Here is a 20376-nt window from a genome sequence, read left to right on the forward strand (position 1 = left end):
AGAAGCAGTGTCTAAAGGTACATTGTTTGTATGGCCAGCAGAGACATGCTATTTGAAAGTACAAGATGATGCATTGTAAACTCAAGGGGGAGGAAGTATAGAGAGGTGCGCCAGCTAGTGTCACAATCAGCGTAGAGTGACACAATGTGTGTTACTTGGTGATCATGAAGCAAAGTGCAAACGAAGAAAACTCTGAACAAATAATTTACCATAGAAATCTGACAAGATCCGGATCTCTACTAGACCACAGACTGCTACCTAAGATCACAGACAATTTCCGATATCACCTACACATTTGCAAATTTAGTGCAATAAGTGTGCATTCTAGATGTGGAAATAGGGGCTTCTAATGAAAACATGATTATCCAATTTAAGTAGACAGTATATACTTGCAGATGTGAGGCAGAAGAACTAATATTGTAACCATAGTTGTAAAGTATGTAGATGAAATATGATATCATTTTCAAAGAAAAGTTATATTTTTATAAATATGTCATAGGATAACAATGGCATTATTATCCCCCAATATGTTAACTTGAACCATATGAAAATCAAAAACCCCAAATAGTGGAATATTGGCAAATTTATATATTCCACTTATAATTTATACTCATATCTTGAACAGGTTTCTAAATTTTAGAATTCAAGTTAAAAAATTGTAATAATTCAGTAGAAATTTCATGGTTTTACTTTCTTTGACTTGCAAATATTCTTTTTTCTGCTATATTTAACTCTCAAATAAGTCCCTATAATAAATTATACTTGATATATAAGCATAAGAGAAAAGCAGATAATGACCATTCTACTACAGAACCTAAAATTAAATAAAGATCTGGTAATTATTGGACAATTTGGACAAAATACACAATTTAACAAGTAGCAAAAATGAAAAGATACACCTTGTCCACTTTACATTGCGTCTGCATTGATCCTCTTAACAAGATTCTTACCAAACTCTAGTTTACTTTGTACTCTGTGGAAAAAACGCCAGCTTATTTAAATGTATTGAAATGCTAAACAAAGGATACAAAAATTACTTCTAAAATATTGATCTATTTTTAAAGTATATTGGACAGTTCAGCATTGGCACATCATGAAGCTCAGTACAAAACGGATTTTCTTCTTTCAGGGCAGACACTATCATAATGTACTCGCTAAATGTATGCATTTGATATAAGAAAATTATGGTAATGTGACATTCCTACTACATGATGGAATGTTCTTTTAGATACTGAAACATATTAATCACACACATGATAGAGTTCTTTTTGGTTCTTGACATTTAGAACCAAATTTTTCAAAGGTTGTCCTCATTATGCATGTATACAGGAAGTATAAACCACACCAGGCATACAAACAAATGCCTCAGCCTTTGCTTCAGTAGAACTTTTCCCAACAGGTGATCACAGTTTTCTAGTTCCTTTAAATACAAAGTCTTTAAAGAAAACTAAATGAAAACATTTCTTGGTAAATTATTTGCACTGGCACAACATTTTGAGATAAGTTTGTGATAAAAGTATTTGGGATGAAAGGAAGGTTAAAGCAATGTTGTCTCCTGCTAAAGTCATGCAAAATAGCATTTACTAGGATTCTGTATGTTGTTTACATACACTCATTAATATACAAGTGCCTTCATATACAGACCTAGCTATTATATGTACACGTATGTATGGGTATATATACATATATATCTTTGTGAGTCAAGTTAAATGACATACTAAGGAAATTGGTGTAAAAGTTTTTGTGTCACCAATCTGATATTTTTGAGATTGTTACAGATTCTATGAACCCAGTCCCCACAGATAAATCTATATGCACATACATGTAGCATTCTGTGTGTCCTTTCAGGGGTTCAGTACATTTCTGGAGTCTAACCACAGGATTCTGCAGCTGCTGCTTTCAATGTGATGACTTAGCAAACATGTTATCTTTGTAGATTTGTTTTAGACGACACTGTTACTTTTTAAAGGAAAAAGTAGAATTGCCTCATAATTTTGACATATTCATCATTAATATTTATTTGAAATTCCCAAGAGGCAGCTATCATACAATATCACAGACCCAATTTGGAAGTTAGACCGTGTGGATATTTGAATCTCATCTCTCCCAGTATTGGGTTCATTGATAACTCGCTTGACTTCTCTGTCCTTGGTTACCTCATCTTCCAACTATGAATAAAAACAATCATAGAGCATATTAAGCATAGAAAAGTACCTAAAAAGCGCTTAAACCTGTTCCTGGCATTTATAAACATCAATAGCAGAGAGCTATTATTATTTTCAAAGTCTGTCTCTTAAGGTATGGATACTGTTGCTGCTCTGTATCTTCTTCGGCCACCTTCTGAACTATCCTTTTTCATATTGCATTGTGTCCCATTGCTCTAATTTATAGACTATTAAAATTTCCATTTGTAGTGATTGGAAAAAAATAAGAGTTTGTTTGCTTTGTTTTGCCAAGTATCATGCCTCCATGAAATGAACTCACAAAGTGCGTACAACAACGATAGTAAATGGTATTACCATTAGACATATTCCACTGCAAAATGCAGCAAGGTGAATTAGAGGCCAAGGCCTGCTATTATAAATTATTTTCTCTATCCAAAATGATAGCTATGTTTTATAATAAAAAAGGTAAGAAGCTCTCACCCATATAACTGTGACACTTGAGTGCTCTTTTATCTGTTTCTTGAATTTAAATCATTAGAAATTTTAATAATACCTTATGCCAATGTTTGATGAAAGCTTGAAATCAGCTACTGAATTTGATAATTGGCTTACTATTATAAGAAATTAGAAAAAGACTATCTTAATAAATTTATCCACTTGAATTTTGTTGTAGATTCTACATGATTTATCAATATGAAATACAAAGGTGCTGAAGCCAAACAGTTTGGCTTCAACAATGTATATCTAGGAGCATAGTACAGGACAAATTAATCTATAGACTCATTTTCATTAAAAAAGAATTTTGGTAATTCAGTGGTTTGATAGCACAGCAGAGAGAGGTATGAGAAAGGAACCTGACTGGAAGATCAGGATACCAAAACAAGTCATTTATTTTTCTAGGCAAGGGTTTTCATTTTTCTAAATCTCAGTTTAGCACCTTCTACTATAAAGTGATATAATTTGACTAGTTTGGATAGCAAAAAGGGTCCAGTGTCAACTCTGATTGATTAGTGATAACTCCCTCAAGTCCTGTGCTGAGACTCATTTTTAGACTCCATTTCTATCCTGCCAAAGAGGGAGAAGGATGCCATGGATGAGGGTGGAAGCAGAGATAGATCATATATTATTACGACTGCAGAATTATATAAATAAATACGATTCTTAGTAGCTCTAAAAAAGGTATTAATTGCTTAGGGCCACCATGAAAATTATTTATAATAGTACTTTCTGGTGCATCTTTCTAAAAATAATTTTTTTTTTTCTTGCAGTACGCGGGCCTCTCACTGTTGTGGCCTCTCCCGTTGCGGAGGGCAGCCTCCGGACGCGCAGGCTCAGCGGCCATGTCTCACGGGCCTAGCCGCTCCACGGCATGTGGGATCTTCACGGACCGGGGCACGAACCCGTGTCCCCTGCATCGGCAGGCAGACTCTCAACCATTGCGCCACCAGGGAAGCCCTCTAGAAATAAATTTTAATTCATAACTATGGCATTCAACTGAAATGTATTAGATCTGATGAAGGAATAAATACAATTCTGTTTTTAAAGTATAATTTTTTTTTACCAAAAAAATCCAAATTACTCAATATGACTTGGTTTACATCACTTGAAAAACACTGTATGCTTGGAAAATTGTTAGTTCCGCACAATAGATATCTGAGTCTCCTTAAATAACAAAACATAAATGAATGTGGGCTGTGAACAGAGTGGAAATGCTACCGATCCAATAGCTTCTTGGGAGCAGAGGCCATGTCTTAGTTAACTTTTTGTCCCTCCCTAGGGCCTGAAACATGAATGATATGCAATAAACATGGATCAAATTATACTGTTTAACATATAACTTCAGTTCAAACATTTACTGAGTATTAAATTATTCTACTAGAATTATTCAGTGTTAGTTGCTGGTATAAAATTTTTCTTTAACCGGTTATTCACATGTTGAGATCATTTTTATAGTCAAAAACTCATTTGTGAAATGTCTCATCCATGTTGTGATCTAGTTTCTGGCTGTACAGCACAGAGGAGAGAACTTAATATTACAAGACCACCCTGACTCTAGTACAATTTGTATCCTATCTTAGTTCAGGGCACAGATTGGATTCCCCAGGAAATAGGCTTGGAGATAGAGATTAGTGTGCAAGAGGGTTCTCAGCAAATGTCCAAGGAATCAACCTCTGTGAAAGGGAAAGTAAGAAAGCAGCGTTGGGCAGAGTGAGAAGCTGAGCTGTGATATAGTCTGGATGAAGATCTCAACCATTTCTATGAGAAGTTCTGGAGCTAGGATGACCCTTAAGACTTGTCTCAAGTTGAGGCTAAGGTTTCCTTATGTTTTTCATTAGGGGTGTGTCTCCCCAGAAACCAAATGTGGCCTTGGGCCAGACACTTCTGTTCAGCTCCTTAGGGGGCTGGAAACTGAGAACTGTTTCCGGCAGCATTTGCGGCACAGAAGGAAGTCTTTCATTTCTGTAGAGGCTTTGCATCATGCATCCCACTGTCTACCCCAGTGCCGTGGTTCTCTCTTAAGACAGTAGAAATTGTCTAAGCGCAAAACAGCATGGTAGTAAAAACCATCAAATCATATGCTTGGTCATCATTTCTGAGAATTCTGGGAGAAGGAATGTCAGCCATTAGTTGATATAACATTAACCAATTTGCAAAGTTTGGCTCAGACTATGGCTTGCGCTGGGCCACATAGCCAGGATGGCAGGAGGCATGGGGGCTGCATCTAACTTTGCAATCCTTGCCCTAATGACAGGCTGTGTCTGCCCAGAGGAAGGAATTGTCATATTGCAATCCGCCCACCATAGGGTCAACACATCCAGCACTTACAGAGGTGCTGTGTGTTTTAGTAAGGTTTCAATCTTTATTGCTATTCTCACTCACATATAAACACTGTGAGCACATATATAACCTATTTTATTCCTTTGTTTTTCTCTTTCAGATGTAAACAATGACTGTGTTGGCAGTGGTGAAAAAATTCCATCTTTGTATTATCAGCCTAATGGGTGGCATATTGTCAAGGATCACTATTCTTAACATATAGGCACATCACATGATAGCCTTATTTACATCACTACACAAAACAATGCCAGAAGAAACATGGCAGTATAAAATAAATTGTATTAATCAACTTAAGCATTTTGAATTATTGTTTGGTTTTTAGAACATCTGAAAACTTCCAATACTAAATTCCATAGGATTAGAAATTTAAGAGGAACATTTTGCAAGAAAAATATTAAGTGGTTTATTTTTACTTGTATTAAAAAGTCAACATTTTCATGAATCCTACTAAATGTCTACCTATTTAATCATTTATTGTCATAAATTTTAATCTGCATTTCTGCTATTTGACATACTGCTAGCTGTATACATAAAATAATACTAAGCAATAATGATAGCGAAATTCCCTAGAATTTTTAAAGTTTACATCTGTGTTCTCATTTGTTTACATATGTGAAATTATATACAGAGACAACCCATTTCCACTGTTCTTCAATTCAAATCAGAGTGTTTAGGTAACAGTGCCACCTATTGCTATAAAATTGAAGTAACCCTATTTGTTATCATTCCTTTGGTATTTGATACTACAATTCTTATTTTTCTAACTGCTTCTGTCTGTTAGCCTAAGTTTTCATTTTTACTTTAAAGTAATAGATAATTTCATGTAATTTAAATATATAATACTTTAAGGAAAACTACATTTAAAGGACAGATTTCTTTTGAAGGTTTAAGTACACAGCAACAATATAAAAATAAATTAAGCTTGAATTTTTTTGTCTGTCTTTGAGAAGCAACAGTATAGTAGTATAGAGCAGAAATTTGTATTTTAATTAAATTTTATATCCTTATCAAGCATAAATAATGGTCTTTGATTTAATCTGTGACAAATATACTAAAATATATTTAAAATAGATCATTGGTAAAAGGAAATAAATTATCTTTGCTGTGCTAAAAATTGTGAATTTATTTTCAAAAAATTGTTCACAGTATTCATTTGTATATACATAAGAGTATGTAAATTGAAATAGTTTGCACATTTTATTTCACTGTTTCTATTTTGCAATAAGTTCAAAATTCACTGCAAACATACATTCATAGAATTAATATCAATTACCTATTTTCAACATGTATGTTAATACCTTTTTAAATATAACTATATTTTTAACATGTGTAAGAGTAAGATGTTTATTTGCTTAATTAATTCTTAAATACTGTGAAAGGTTTATTTAGATATATTGTGAGTTTTTGCTTATTCTTTATTTTATTTTACAAATAACTGTATAAGACTTTGTAAATGATGAGACTGTCTAAATATGTAAAGGGGAGTTATGAATTTCCCAGTAGCAAAATCATCAGTGAAATAAAAGAAAAGAAAAGCAGAGTTTTCTTTACCTGCTCAAATGGATTATGATTTAAAGTGGTATTTATAGTTTAAAAATACTTTAGATGAGCAAAAGAATGGTTGATTTTTAATATATGCTTCTCAGTCCTTAGGGAAGATATCATAAATAATGTTTTTCTAAAACCTAATTTTAGAGATTATATGGTTTTCAAAATTACAATTACTGTAGTTTTGTATAATCTTTGTAACTTAAATGTAAAAATTATGTCACTCTTTCAATTATACCTTTTAATTTTTATATTCAGTTGCATAGAAATATTCTGTTGACTGTATATGTTTATATGGAAAACATTATTGAATCACCTCAAACTGTGTCATTTAATTTAAAAGTAAATTTATTAATGCTATATAAATTCTGAATATGCTGAAATATTGAATTAGTTTAATATCACTGACCAATTGCTTATATACCTGGGTATATGTTCAGAAGACACCCAAGTTTAGTAAAAATATGGCCAGTTACATATCTAGGAGAGCAGGGAGTATAGCTCTCTCTTTTTTTTTTTTTCTGATTCTTAAATAATTTATGCTATAGGTAAAAATGTAATATAGTATCTTATAGACCAGGAATTTTGTTCATAATAGTGAGTACAGTTCTTGGCACATAGTAGGTGTTAAACAACTGTTTATTCAAAGTTAAAAGAATGAACACAGTTATCATTTGTTCTAGAAGGATCAAAACACTTTTTTTCTAAATTTCAGCTCCGTTGTATATAATTGCTCTTCCTACTCAACATAATTGATTATTTTAAACACGATTCCATTCATGTATAGATTGTTTTCAGAAATATTTTAATTCAAATGTACAAGGCAATATGTATTTTAAGGTTGAGAAAAAAATATTGGAAGAAAGCTCACTATTGTTTCAAAAATCCTTGTTTTATATATTTTTTAAAAACTTTAAAAATTATTGTCAATTAATATCTTTACAAACTTTTAAAAATTCCTCATCTTCAGAATAACTACTTATTTTTTTTAATTGGAAAAATAGAAACAAATAACATAAAATAGAAAAGATGGGCTCAGATACCAGTGAAAATATCCTAGACAACTGTTTTGAAATATCTGTCTCCTGTAATATAAAAAGGCAGAAAAGATTTTGCCTATGTAAAACAGTTTATTGTCTATAAGAGTAAAGAACACTGATAACACATATTAAGAACAAAAATAACATGTTGCTCGAGAAAAATAAGCTTACACTAATGTATACACACTGAACTTGATAGTTCTTGGAGTCTGATTGATTTGGCTTATATCGTTCTGTTGAAATTAAAACAAGTATTTTGTATAAAGCTCTTCAAAGTGCTGAATTTAAATTTGGGGGTCATGGTCCTTTATATAAGATTATTATTAGGATATAATTCAATCTAGGATAAGAATGGGGAGGGGTGGATAATGAGGTCTAACATTGAATTATTCGTTTTAGCTTCCCCACATGATTTTCTGAGAATGCAGATCAGGAATGCAAAGGTAAGATGATTATACCCCAACAGCTAACATCATCACTGCTTTTATGTCTTGGTTTTACTAGATCATTGCTTTAAATGAGCATCACAAAACCAACGGAGCTTTAGTCTCTGCCTTACCTTCTCCTCACAATCATTTTCAATTTATTTTTTTTCTTGTATGTCATCATTTTAATGTAAATCTTTCTTTTTCTTTTCAATAAAATGAAATGATTAAGTAATTCTGCCTTTTGCATGATTAAAGATGACAGATAAACCTGGGTGGATATATATGAAGGCTCCTAACAGAATCTGTGCACCTCACATGTCAGATTTCTTCTAGCTTGCTCACTGTTAATGACAGGAAAAATTAGCATGTCTGTGGATAGCCTAAGAAGAATCAGAAGATAAGGAAACTATAACATTTTTTCTTACTAAGTTTAAATCACTTTTCATTTTTCTTGCTGTAATTAATCTCTACTGTAAAGAGTAGAAATTGAATTACATGTAAGTCCTAACCAGAAGACAGGTTTACATAAAACTAAAAAATCAGTAGTTATTTAACAATGGTTTAGTAAGTACACAAGTATAAGCAAATAAAGGATAGAGAGAAAATATTAACGCAAGGACATTTACAGAATCATTGATGATATGAAACATTTTTTATTATAATAGCGCTACTTTAGTCATTTTGTCATTTAAGGGGTAAACAAACAAAATTAATGATATTTACCACTTTATATTTTATAACTCTTTTATCTTTCCTCTTTTCATACTCAGACATATATATATATAAACTATTGCAAAAAAGCACATAATATATTGTCGTTGCTTCTAGATATAAGAACTGAAACAATGTTAAGAATTGGGTTTTTGGCCCAGTACTAACTAGCTTCTTGTGATTAATTCAGATTTTTAAAAATTTAATGCTAAAGACCAAGATTATTTTTAAATTTTAACACTTCTAAGGGCACACCATATTTCTCTCAGTCAGTCTTAGTTTTATAAAATAAAAACCACTGGTTTCTAAGCAAGGCCTGTGACAACAGCAAAACGCCACCTGCATCAGCTTTGCTCACCAGGACCACACAACATTTCCTGACGTAAGTTTTGTAGATGTCTGTATCATGGTAGCCCTGATTTTTTTTTTCTTTTGACAGAAGAATTACTATTCTCCGAATTTTTTTTTTTTCTGAGTGTATTCTGGATGGCAAAATTTGGGCCACAAAATGCTAATTTCTAACCTAACACCGTGACAGCAATCACAGCCTTCACAAGGATGGAATAAAGAGAGCAATCTAACATCCAGGGGTATGAGTTTCTCATCAGTGGCTGGCAGACTGCCGTGAAGGCTTACAGTAATCCCATTGGACAGCCCTGTTTGATGAAGCCTGGGAACAGGCAGCCACAATGTAGGGAGTTCACAATTGCAAGCATTTGTCCATAATTTAAAGCTATACGAGAAGTGGAGAGTATTCATCTGAACAACAAGCTGTAATTTAACTGGAGTAACATTTACACAGGTTTTAACCCATTAACTCCTTCTTTCCTCATGCACGCTGACTTCCTTGTTTCAGAAAATAACTCTCCAAAGAAGCAATGTGCAAACACCTAACACAAGCTTATCTGTTAAGCTGTGAAAACCTGCCATAAGAATAAAAGCTTTTTGTTTGGAAACAGGATCAGTGAGTGACATTTCTAAATCTCAACCTTGGCAGTTTTTTGATAGTTTCCTCTTATGCTGTGTTTTAGTACTTGAAATTCATTTTTAGCATATCACAAGCATATCTAGGCTGGTATTTAGCTTTTTTCTTTTTTCATTTTCATGTGTGCTAGGTCTGACCACCTATTACTCCAGCCTAGGATGTTACCAAATATAAATATAATAACTCAAGTAACTCAATTTTACCATTCACACAGAACTCTGTGTGTGTGTGTGTGTGTGTGTGTGTGTGTGTGTGTGTGTGCTTTCCCCTGCTATTGTACAAAAATATTATAAACTTTTGCAACTTATGCCATATTTGCTTCTCTTATTACTTCAGAAATTGGACATTATTTCAAGAAAAAGAAACATGTTTTGTTATATCAAAAATACAGAATATTAGTTATTAAGTATACAAAGCACTTCTTTTAAGAATGTTCATGGTTAGATTGTCTAATAGGTCATTTTGAATAAAAGAGTCTGCCATCATCTAAAGCTTAGAACTGGAAAGTTAGTGCTGGTTATGCTTCTTACAAAATTTTTATTCCCTCCTTCCTTTCCTTTGTACTTTCTCAGGAATGTCTTGACATGTACAAATATGGCCATAAGACTACATTTTTCTTGTTCTCCCAGATTAAAAAAAGACATTTATATGTTATGATATCATTTCAAATTTCCACTCTCCACTCAGTGTTTAAAGAAAATCTAATTTTATCTCTACAGCAAGGGTTACTTCTTCCCATGATTATTTCTTTTTTCATATATATAAGCTTTTGTTTGTTTGTTTTCTGTTTGTTTTTTGTAATTTATTTTTAACTGTGTTGGGCCTTCGTTGCTGTGTGCGGGCTCTCTCTTGTTGCGGCGAGCGGGGGGTTTTCTTTGTTGCCGGGCGCAGGCTTCTCTTGCAGTGGATTCTTTTGCTGTGGAGCACAGGCTCTAGGTGCACGGGCTTCAGTAGTTGTGGCGCACAGGCTCAGTAGTTGTGGCTCACAGGCTTAGTTGCTCTCCGGCATGTGGGATCTTCCCAGATCAGGGTTCGAACCCATGTCCCCTGCATTGGCAGGTGGATTCTTAATCACTGCGCCACCAGGGAAGTCCCCCCACCGTTATTTCTTACCCCCATCTTACTCTTTCCATTTAAAACTACAGGGAAATCCTATGATAACTAGTATTATACTCTTTTACACTTTGGTCTTCTGGTCCCAATTTCTTTCTCAATAAATTCTTTGAAGGCTACAGTAATTTTACTTGCTTACTAATCCAGTCATTTTAAGGACAAAAAAACCTCCCATTTTAAATCCAGGTCATTACCTATTGTGCTGAAGTAGCATAGAGAGAGAGAAGATCAGTAATTCTTTTAAAAATTAGACATATTGCTGAGATCACCTTTTCTACGATCTGTTGTTACAATATACAGTCCAATAAGCCAAAAGGTACCCTGGCATTGAACCACAGTGGGCCTGTTGTGCCTAGGTCTTCCCTCTTTCCTGAGCCAGCTCACTTTTTGTGAAGCAGTCAAAGATACATTGTGTTATTATACCACAACGCCAGTGGTATCTGAAGAGTCTCTTATTCAAATATGATCTAGAATTCTCAAGAATAACCAAGTACTATTGCCAGATGGTCCTAAATGTGGCATTTCTATTTACCTAGTTATTCTCAAATTATCTTTTGTGATTTACACTGAAGCCTATATTTCTCCAAAATCTGCTCATTATATTAAAGATAATCAATAAAGAATTGCACATCATCAAATTAAATTCAGACTCCTTTCCTTAGCACTCAAGGTCCCAACCTCTGTTTCTAACATTTTTAAACTTTATTATCGTAAAATAAAACACAAATCTGGAAAACCACACACACATAAATAGTATTACTTGATGAAATATTATAAAGCAAATGCTCTTTTGACCGTGCTTCAGTGAAAAAACAGAATTTGTCACCCCAGAAATCCCTCCACATGCTCCATCCCAATGGGAGCCCAGTCTCTTTGAATTTATTTATGGTTTCATCATCTAAGTGTGTGTGCAACCCGAGTCACAAAATATAGTCTTACCAAATTTTTTTTTTTTTTTTTTTTGCGGTATGCGGGCCTCTCACTGCTGTGGCCTCTCCTGTTGTGGAGCACAGGCTCCGGACGCACAGGCTCAGCAGCCATGGCTCACGGGCCCAGCTGCTCCGCGCCATGTGGGATCTTCCCAGACTGGGACACGAACCCATGTCCCCTGCATCAGCAGGCAGACTCTCAACCACTGCGCCACCAGGGAAGCCCCAAAATTTTAACTTGATATCTTATAAGTTAAAATAAAAATCTTTAGATTCCCCTGCCCTATCCCTTTCTTTCTATATAATTTTTCAGGTGAAGAACACATAACTGATAGTTTCTTAAAGAACCTACAAACATGCCACCTGAGTTTGTCAGTCTAGATCTGCTGATTGCGTACTCCTGGTGCAATTTAACATGTTCTTCTGTCCTTTATTTCCTGAAACTTGGCATTGTATCCAGAGGATCAATTAACCTCAAGACCGATTCCATTGATGATATGTTCTTTCGTCAAGAAGCACAAAATCCCTTTTCCCTTTCTGTGATGTTTGTGGCTGGAATGCAAAGTGTCTGGATCCATTAATTCATTAGGGATTGCAAACTTGTGATATTTCGATTCTATTTTTTTTTTTACTTGTTAGATGGAACAATTTCATAAGGAGGCTCTATAGGATAGAGTTAATCTACAGCTGGTCTTGGAAAACTCTCTCTTTATCTCCAGAGATGCCCGGATTATCTGGCTTTGACTCTTGACCAAGGTAAGTGCACTGAAATTTATGATGTTTTGTTTAAAATCCAAAACTCCCCTGGTGATCCCCAAACTCCAGAGTCAGTTTGTTTATGGATAGTTTTCTACTGGCATAACTGGTTACACAGCTGGGTGATTATGTAACCAGAAGGGCATAAAAGACCTCCTGGAAGCTTCTGTCTTGAGCTCTTTTAAAGCCAAAATTCAAAATTCATTGCACAGATCAAGCTGAAGTGAATAAGAACCATGGGGAGATTTCATCTGACTATCTCTCGGATCCTCAATGCCTACCTGCACTCCCTTTCTTTTGCTGTATCATCTTCTCTGACTTTAGATAATAGCCTTAAATGAGCATGTTCTGTTGAGTCTTATAAGTCTTTTCAAATATCCAAAACTAAAAAAGTACTTCCAGAGACAACTCCCCTCACCTACTATTTTTTATCCAATAGTTTAGTTCATATAGAAAGGCAAGATCATGTTTATTTCTTTCCTCTGATTTAACCAGTTTTCAAGAGAATGAATTGGTTTTCTGTTATCTTCAGCAGGTAACTAATTATGGGTTTGTTTTTTAAATATGCTTTTTAAACTTGTTTGTTCAAACATAGCCAACAAGTTTAGATCAATTTCAATGTTTATCCTTTATGAAGTTCAACTTGTCCCATTTCTCCCAGTAATCTTTGTCAACTTTCACACTCTGGTATGTCAAGATGGTCCAGAGTCATCTTTTGCATTCCTACCCACCCCCAACCTGGTATCAGCCATCATTCCAAAAGCAGAATCTGTATCCTGGGGTTGCTCATTGCTACTGGGTCACTCATTGTCTCTAGACCTTTTCAGTGAACAGAACTAACTAGTAAATAAATATTTTAAAATATTTTATGAGTTTATACTCATATTTTGAGTTCAAATGTGGACTATGGGATGTTTATTTAACCTCTTCTATATATCTTCTCCAGACTGAATCCACAATGAACTTTAATGGATATTTGAGGAGGTTTATTTTAAAAGGAGGGAAGTTACAAATATTTGGCTATATAGGAACCACAAAGGTTAGGACAATAATCTGCCGCTTGTCACAGGTGAGCTTCTACCAACCTAAAGCACAAATGAATGAGTGGAGGTATTGTCTCTAGAATCTAGAAGGATTAAGAGTTGTGTAGTCAGTCATCTTGTTAGGAATCATGACCATGATCAAAGGACACAGTCAGTTCAAGAAAAACTTTCAGAGAGGGAGCCAGAAATTAACTCTGATCTCATTCTCTTCCTTCCTCCTGATCTCCTTCTCCTAGCAAAATTCATTTATGCATATTGTTTTATAATCTGTTTTTTATACTTACTCTGTCAATAACTAGTCTTCAAAAGTAGTACTTCAATTGCTAAAAGATATTCTATTACATATATATGCCACAAATAATGCACTCAAGTAGTAAATATTTAATCTCTTTTCTGTTAATTTTCTACCATTATAAAAGAGTTTTTATGGAAATTTATGTGACTGATTGCACAGGTTTCTACGTATATCTTGGGTAAATATGTAGAAGTAGAATTGATATTCCAAGCAACAAGTACATTTTCAGTGCTTTGGGGATATTCTGTAAAAGTGCCCTCTAGAAATATAGTAGCACCTTACACTTCCTACAACAGCTTTTTCATACTTGATTAAAAATGTGGGCTCTGATGTCAGATTTTCTGGCATCAAAACCTGACTCAGCTACTTATTAGTTATGAGGCAAGTTACTTAACCAATCTCAGCATCCTTCTTCTGTAACTAGAGATGGTAGTTAGCTACCTACTTATAGGATTGTCTGTTGGAAAGATTAAACAGGATGCTGAACCTTTGAAACAGTGTCTGACATACAGAAAGCACTCAATAAATGTCAGCTAAATAATAGCAGGCATTATAACCCTAAGAATACATATTTTCCAATTTGATATGTACAAAAGTTATTTATTATTGTTTAACTTGAAATTCTTTAATAATCAGCTTGAATTTTTAAAAATTTCATTATAAATGATTAACCCTTATTCTTTATAAATTGTTTATTTATGCTTTTCACAGATTCCTTTTATTTTGTAGTATTTATTTTAAATATTAAGGAAGGTATCCATATGTTAGATATAGTTTGTATGTTATATATGCTTCAAGTTATTCTCAGGTTGCCATTTGAATTTTAATTGTACATTATAAGTAATTGATTCTATAATTTTTTTTAATGATTTCTGATTTTGTCCTCATGCTTGTAAAGGCCTTCTACAACCCAAAATAACAAAAATATTCTTTATATTCTCCAATTACGTTTATAATTTTGTTTTGTATACCTCTACCTTTAATACTTTTGCAATTTATTTAGATGCAATTTGTAAAACAGAGAATCTAAATATCATCTTTCCAAGATGACTGAAGTTTACCCTAACAATTTTGTGTGTGTGTAATATATGATCTTATCACTAATTGGAATAGCATTCTTATTTTACGTGAGATTGTGTAAGCATAGATGTAATTCAGAAATTTCTATCATTTCACTCATATGCCTGTAGTTTTCTTATATATGTGAATATATGATAGGGCAAAGGCTCTTTTATAACTCTTAATTTAATAACTTAATTGAATATTTTGTAAAGTAGCATGTTTTAAAGATAAATAGGTCACCCTTTCTCTGCAGAATCACCATGGCGGCTGGGACCCTGTACACACATCCTGAAAACTGCAGGGCCTTCAAGGCCCTCATTGCCACTCACTACAGCAGGGCTCAGATACGCGTGCTCTCCGCACCACCCCACTTCCATCTCGGCCAAACCAATGGTACCCACGAATTTCTCCGTAAATTTCCTGCTGGCAAGGTTCCAGCCTTTGAGGTTGATGATGGATTCTGTGCTCTAGAGCAATGCCATCGCCTACTATGTGAGCAACGAGGAGCTGCGGGGAAGTACTCCTGAAGCAGCAGCCCAGGTGGTGCAGTGGGTGAGCTTTGCTGATAGCGACATAGTTCCCCCAGCCAGTACCTGGGTGTTCCCCTCCTTGGGCATCATGCACCACAACAAGCAGGCCACGGAGAATGCAAAGGAGGAGGTGAGGTGAATTCTGGGGCTGCAGGATGCTCACCTGAAGACAAGGACTTTTCCGGTGGCCGAACATGTGATGCTGGCTGACATCACAGTTGTCTGCACCCTGTTGTGGCTTTATAAACAGGTTCTGGGGTTGCATTAAGCAGCCCCAGTTCCGGGCTGTCTTGGGGGAGGTGAAATTCTGAGAAAATGGCCCAATTTGATGCTAAAACGTTTGCAGAGAGCTAGCCTAAGAAGGACACCCCACGGAAAGAGAAAGCTTCTTGAGAAGAGAAACAGAAGCCCCAGGCCGAGTGGAAAGAAGAAGACAGCTGCCCCTGTCCAAGGAGGAGCTGGATGAACGTGCGCAGGCAGCAGCTGCTGAGCCGAAGGCCAAGGACCCCTTTGCTCCCCTGCCCAAGAGCACCTTTGTGTTGGATGAATTTAAGCGCAAGCACTCCAACGAGGACACACTCTCCGCGGCGCTGCCGTACTTTGGGGAGCACTTTGATAAAGATGGCTGGTCCCTGTGGTACTCCGAGTACCACTTCCCTGAAGAGCTCACCCAGACCTTCATGAGCTGCGACCTCATCCCTGGAATGTTCCAGCGATTGGACAAACTGGGGAAGAATGCGCCTGTCAGTGTCATTCTCTTTGGAACCAACAATAGCAGCTCCATTTCTGGAGTCTGGGTCTTCCGAGGCCAGGAGCTTGCCTTTCCGCTGAGTCCAGATTGGTAGGGGTACTGTGAGTCATACACATGCTGGAAACTGGATCCCAGCAGCGAGGAGACTCAGACTGGTTCGAGAATACTCTTCCTGGGATGGGGCCTTCCTGCACGCGGGCAAAGCCTTCAATCAGGGCAAGATCTTCAAGTGAACATCTCTTGCCGTCGCCTAGCTTCCCGCACCTGCCCTTCAGGGAGAATGGGGGTCATTAAAGGAAACTGAACATCGAACCCTTTCCTGCCCTGCCTCCTTTGTGGGTGTCAGCTTCTTCAAAGGGGGGTAGATATGTTGAAGCAGGGTGTTGTCTATACCTGCAGAACCTCCCTGTGCAGGAAAGAAGTCTTCAGAAGAGCAGAAAGAGAGGTCTCTCCTGAGTTTTTATTTCTGTTTTTTTAATTGCCTTGCCTCTCCTGTGATTACCGTCTTCTAGCCTAGCTGGGAAAGATTGGATGTAGTTGGAAGGTGGTGACACAGGGCTTTGTAACTACCTAATTCCAGACCTTCCTGCATGAAGGGGGAGAATACCTGCTGACTGGGTGAGAGCACAGCATATGCAGAGCGACTTAACACTACTTCCTTACTTCCTGCAGCTGCCCTGTGAAGTGGGGTGGCAGCTGTATCCAAGAGTTATAGTTTCAACACTTCAGACAAATGGCAAGAAGAGGCACAGACTCCTTGGAACAGATGCTGGCTTGTGGGCCCTAACCTGGCTGTGGGTCATCTCTGGGGTATCCCTACTTTCCATCAAGGAAGTGGGGTTCAGAGATTTAAGCAACTTGCCTGTGATCACACATCTTAGGTGGTGGAGACAAGATTATGAACCCAGTGTTTGTCACTGGAGCCTGTACCTTAAAGACGCCCTAGTGCTTCTTGCAATGTAGAGCAGTCATAAATGTCATTTACCAACCCTGAAAAAAATATATATATATATATGTATATATATATAAATAGGTCATAATTCATTTAAGGTTCTGGGAATTTATTGGAAGTCACTAACATTTAATAAATAATAAAAATATAGAAATATTAGACTTCATTATATGTGTTTGCAGTAAACATTATTTATAAAATTATTATTGCCTTTGTGTGTGTTTGTGTGTATAAGTGTGTATGTGTATGTGAATTGAGTCCTAATTCTAAACATGATTCATACTGTAGGTTACAATCAAAAAAGATTGAAAGTCACTGCTGTAATGTAAATCTTTTCAGATAATATTAGAATAATTTTTCAAGTTCCAATCTCCCCACCAAAATTTTTCCATGATATTTACTAGCTTTATATTAAGCATCACTAGTTTTATTTTCCATTTTAAAAGGTAATTTTGTCCAAAGTAGTTTGCAGGCTTAATTCATTCCCATTACATTTTAGTATTTTTCAATGTGTTAAAGACATCTAATTTGGAACTAATACGGATTTGTCTTCTGTAATTTCTGCTCTGCATCTCTCTGAATTTTATTCACTACTTGGTAACGTAACATTTACTCATACTAAATTTACAGCTTCTCTTTGCATCACGAAAACCTTATTCCATCGGCATGTGTGTGAGAGCTATTTCCCACGCCAAATGGGTGGATAGCATGCCCTACTCTGGACCATTTTAATCCTTGAGTTTAAAAAGCAGTCGCGGGCTTCCCTGGTGGCACAGTGGTTGAGAGTCTGCCTGCCGATGCAGGGGATATGGGTTCGTGCCCCGGTCTGGGAAGATCCCACATGCCACGGAGCGGCTGAGCCAGTGAGCCATGGCTGCTGAGCCTGCGGGTCCGGAGCCTGCGCTCCACAACGGGAGAGGCCACAACAGTGAGAGGCCCGCGTACTGCAAAAAACAACAACAACAACAACAACAACAGGCATATCACTGAGATGTACAGGTAGCAATGAAACATTTGTGTACACTAAGAAATTGAAGGAGTAAAGCTTTTACATGTCACCTGGTGTTATATGAGCTTTGATAGGAAAACAGTAATCAGAATATATCATCTTTTATAAACTAAATGAGCATTCATAAATAACTGTCTAAATGTCAGAGGTAGATCAATAATAGATAGATAACTAGAGATATCTATATCTATCTGTATACATACTGTATATCCTTCTTTACAGTACCCTTACCAGCAGCAAGGCTCCATGTAATATGTACCCGGGATTGTGCCTTATTCTATTTAAACCCACCCTGTTAAGGTTTAAATCTTCAGTGTACAAATGAGGAAACTGACACTTATAGTTTAAAAACTCACCCAAGGACACAAAGCTGGTATGTGGCAGATCCAAGACTGGAAGTCAGAGTTTCTCACTCTGAAGCATAAAATGGACAGAAAAACTGTTTTCTGTAGGTTCTACCTATATCAACAGATATATTTTTTCCCTAAGTCCAGAGTCACTTGTGACACTTAATGTTGTCATTGGGTGGACTGGGTCCTGATTCTCTCCCACCCACCCAATTTCATTTTGCAGCACTTACCCCAGGTCTTTTCCCTCTAGACATATTGGCTTTTTTTTTTTTTTCTTTTTCTTGAATTCCCATTTTTCATTTATAGAACTTTTTGAGAGAATACATGATTCGTCTAATTAAACTTCATATACAGGACAAAGCAAAACAAGTTGAATGTTTTCATTTTTCACTCTGGGGCAAAAAAATAAGCTTTTAGTTAAATCAACTTAAGAAACAGCTTGAATTGCAAGATAATACTGCTCCTATAAGTAATTGCTTATGTGCCTGTCCTATTCATAGTGGAAGAGCTATGATTTATGAGCATTTTTATTTAAAGTATAATCTTGGATTTATTCCAAATAATCGCCATCTTTGAAATGTTGTGAACCTGGGATAGCCACAGGGATGCCAGAATTAAGGTATTATATCAGCTCACCACATGGTCCGCCCATTGGGCTCAAGTACGTTTTTATCCGTCTCTCTTTTATCACATATTTCCTTACTTCACATTTATATTTAATCCATTGACTTCCGTGATTTCTTTTATACCAGAGAGCATGTGAAACACAGGGAAAATGAGTAGACATATTCACTTAGCAGGAGTTTTCTTCCTGGCTCTCTTTCTCTCTCTTTCTGGCTAAAACTCCATTAGGCAAAAGTGCTCCTGGTATTAATCTAAGATGATTAGCTGTGAAGTGGAACACAAAGGCTGGCCTGGGGTGGAGACATCTGACAGTGGGAAGATATTTCAGAGCAAAAGAATCAAGAAGAACATGAGTTTAAGAGGCAAACTTCAAACAATATTAGGCACAAGAAATAATGTTAGCTGCAGCTGCAAACCAAATGGAAAAGTATATTCGCCAGTGTAGAGACTGTTCCTGGCCTTTCATTAGCTGTGCATGGGTCCCAGAGATCAACACCAGTATATTGCAGTTCAGTTTTTTTTTCTCTCTCTCTCATCCTCCTCTTACTTTTTACTTTTTAAAAATCTTTTATGGGAATATAATTGCTTTACAATGTTGTGTTCGTTTCTCTTGTACAAGGAAGTGAATCAGCTATATGTATACATATATCCCCTCCCTCTTGGACCTCCCTCCCACCCCTCCATCCCACCCATCTAGGTCATCACAGATCACTGAGCTGAGCTCCCTGTGCTGTACAGCAGGTTCATCACTTGACTTTTTTTCCCTACGTGCCCCCACATCTTATTCCTTTAGCTTGCCTAACTAGCTATTAATGTTGTGTTAGAGGCAGCACTGCTTCCCTTATATACTATGTGCTCCCCTAAATAATCCAGCCTCCCTTGCAATTATATTAAGCCATGAGGCTAGTTCCAGCCAATACTGACTTATCAGAGGTGACCTATTGCACTTCTAGACCAAACGTTTGATAGTGTGGTACCTCTCTCAGGAAAGGGAGACATCACAACATACAGGGAACCCGGATCCCTGAGTCACCTGATGGAAGAGCATCTCTAGTGACCGGCATCAGACTTCCTATGAACCATTATTAAAAGTTGTATATGAAACTGTTGAGATTCAGAGATTAATTTGTTCCTATAGCATAGTCTAATTTATACGTTACGCTACACTATAAACTAATATATACATTGATATTCACTACTAATGTGCCAATTAAGTGGAAAGAATGCACAGGTCACACATTAGGAGT

At 36.2% G+C, this 20376-nt stretch overlaps 1 pseudogene across 1 annotated transcript; it reads left to right on the forward strand.

The window, feature by feature from the left end:
• The first annotated feature begins 15164 nt into the window (after nt 1–15164).
• Nucleotides 15165–16503, forward strand: LOC113631411 (elongation factor 1-gamma-like; annotated as a pseudogene). The gene has a single exon (XR_003437305.1). The product of XR_003437305.1 is annotated as an elongation factor 1-gamma-like (transcript).
• The last annotated feature ends 3873 nt before the right edge of the window (nt 16504–20376 follow it).

This window comes from Aethalodelphis obliquidens, unplaced genomic scaffold (assembly GCF_003676395.1).
Source record: "Aethalodelphis obliquidens isolate GAN/ISIS:26980383/991018 unplaced genomic scaffold, ASM367639v1 scaffold33, whole genome shotgun sequence".
Classification (NCBI taxonomy): Eukaryota; Metazoa; Chordata; class Mammalia; order Artiodactyla; family Delphinidae; genus Aethalodelphis; species Aethalodelphis obliquidens.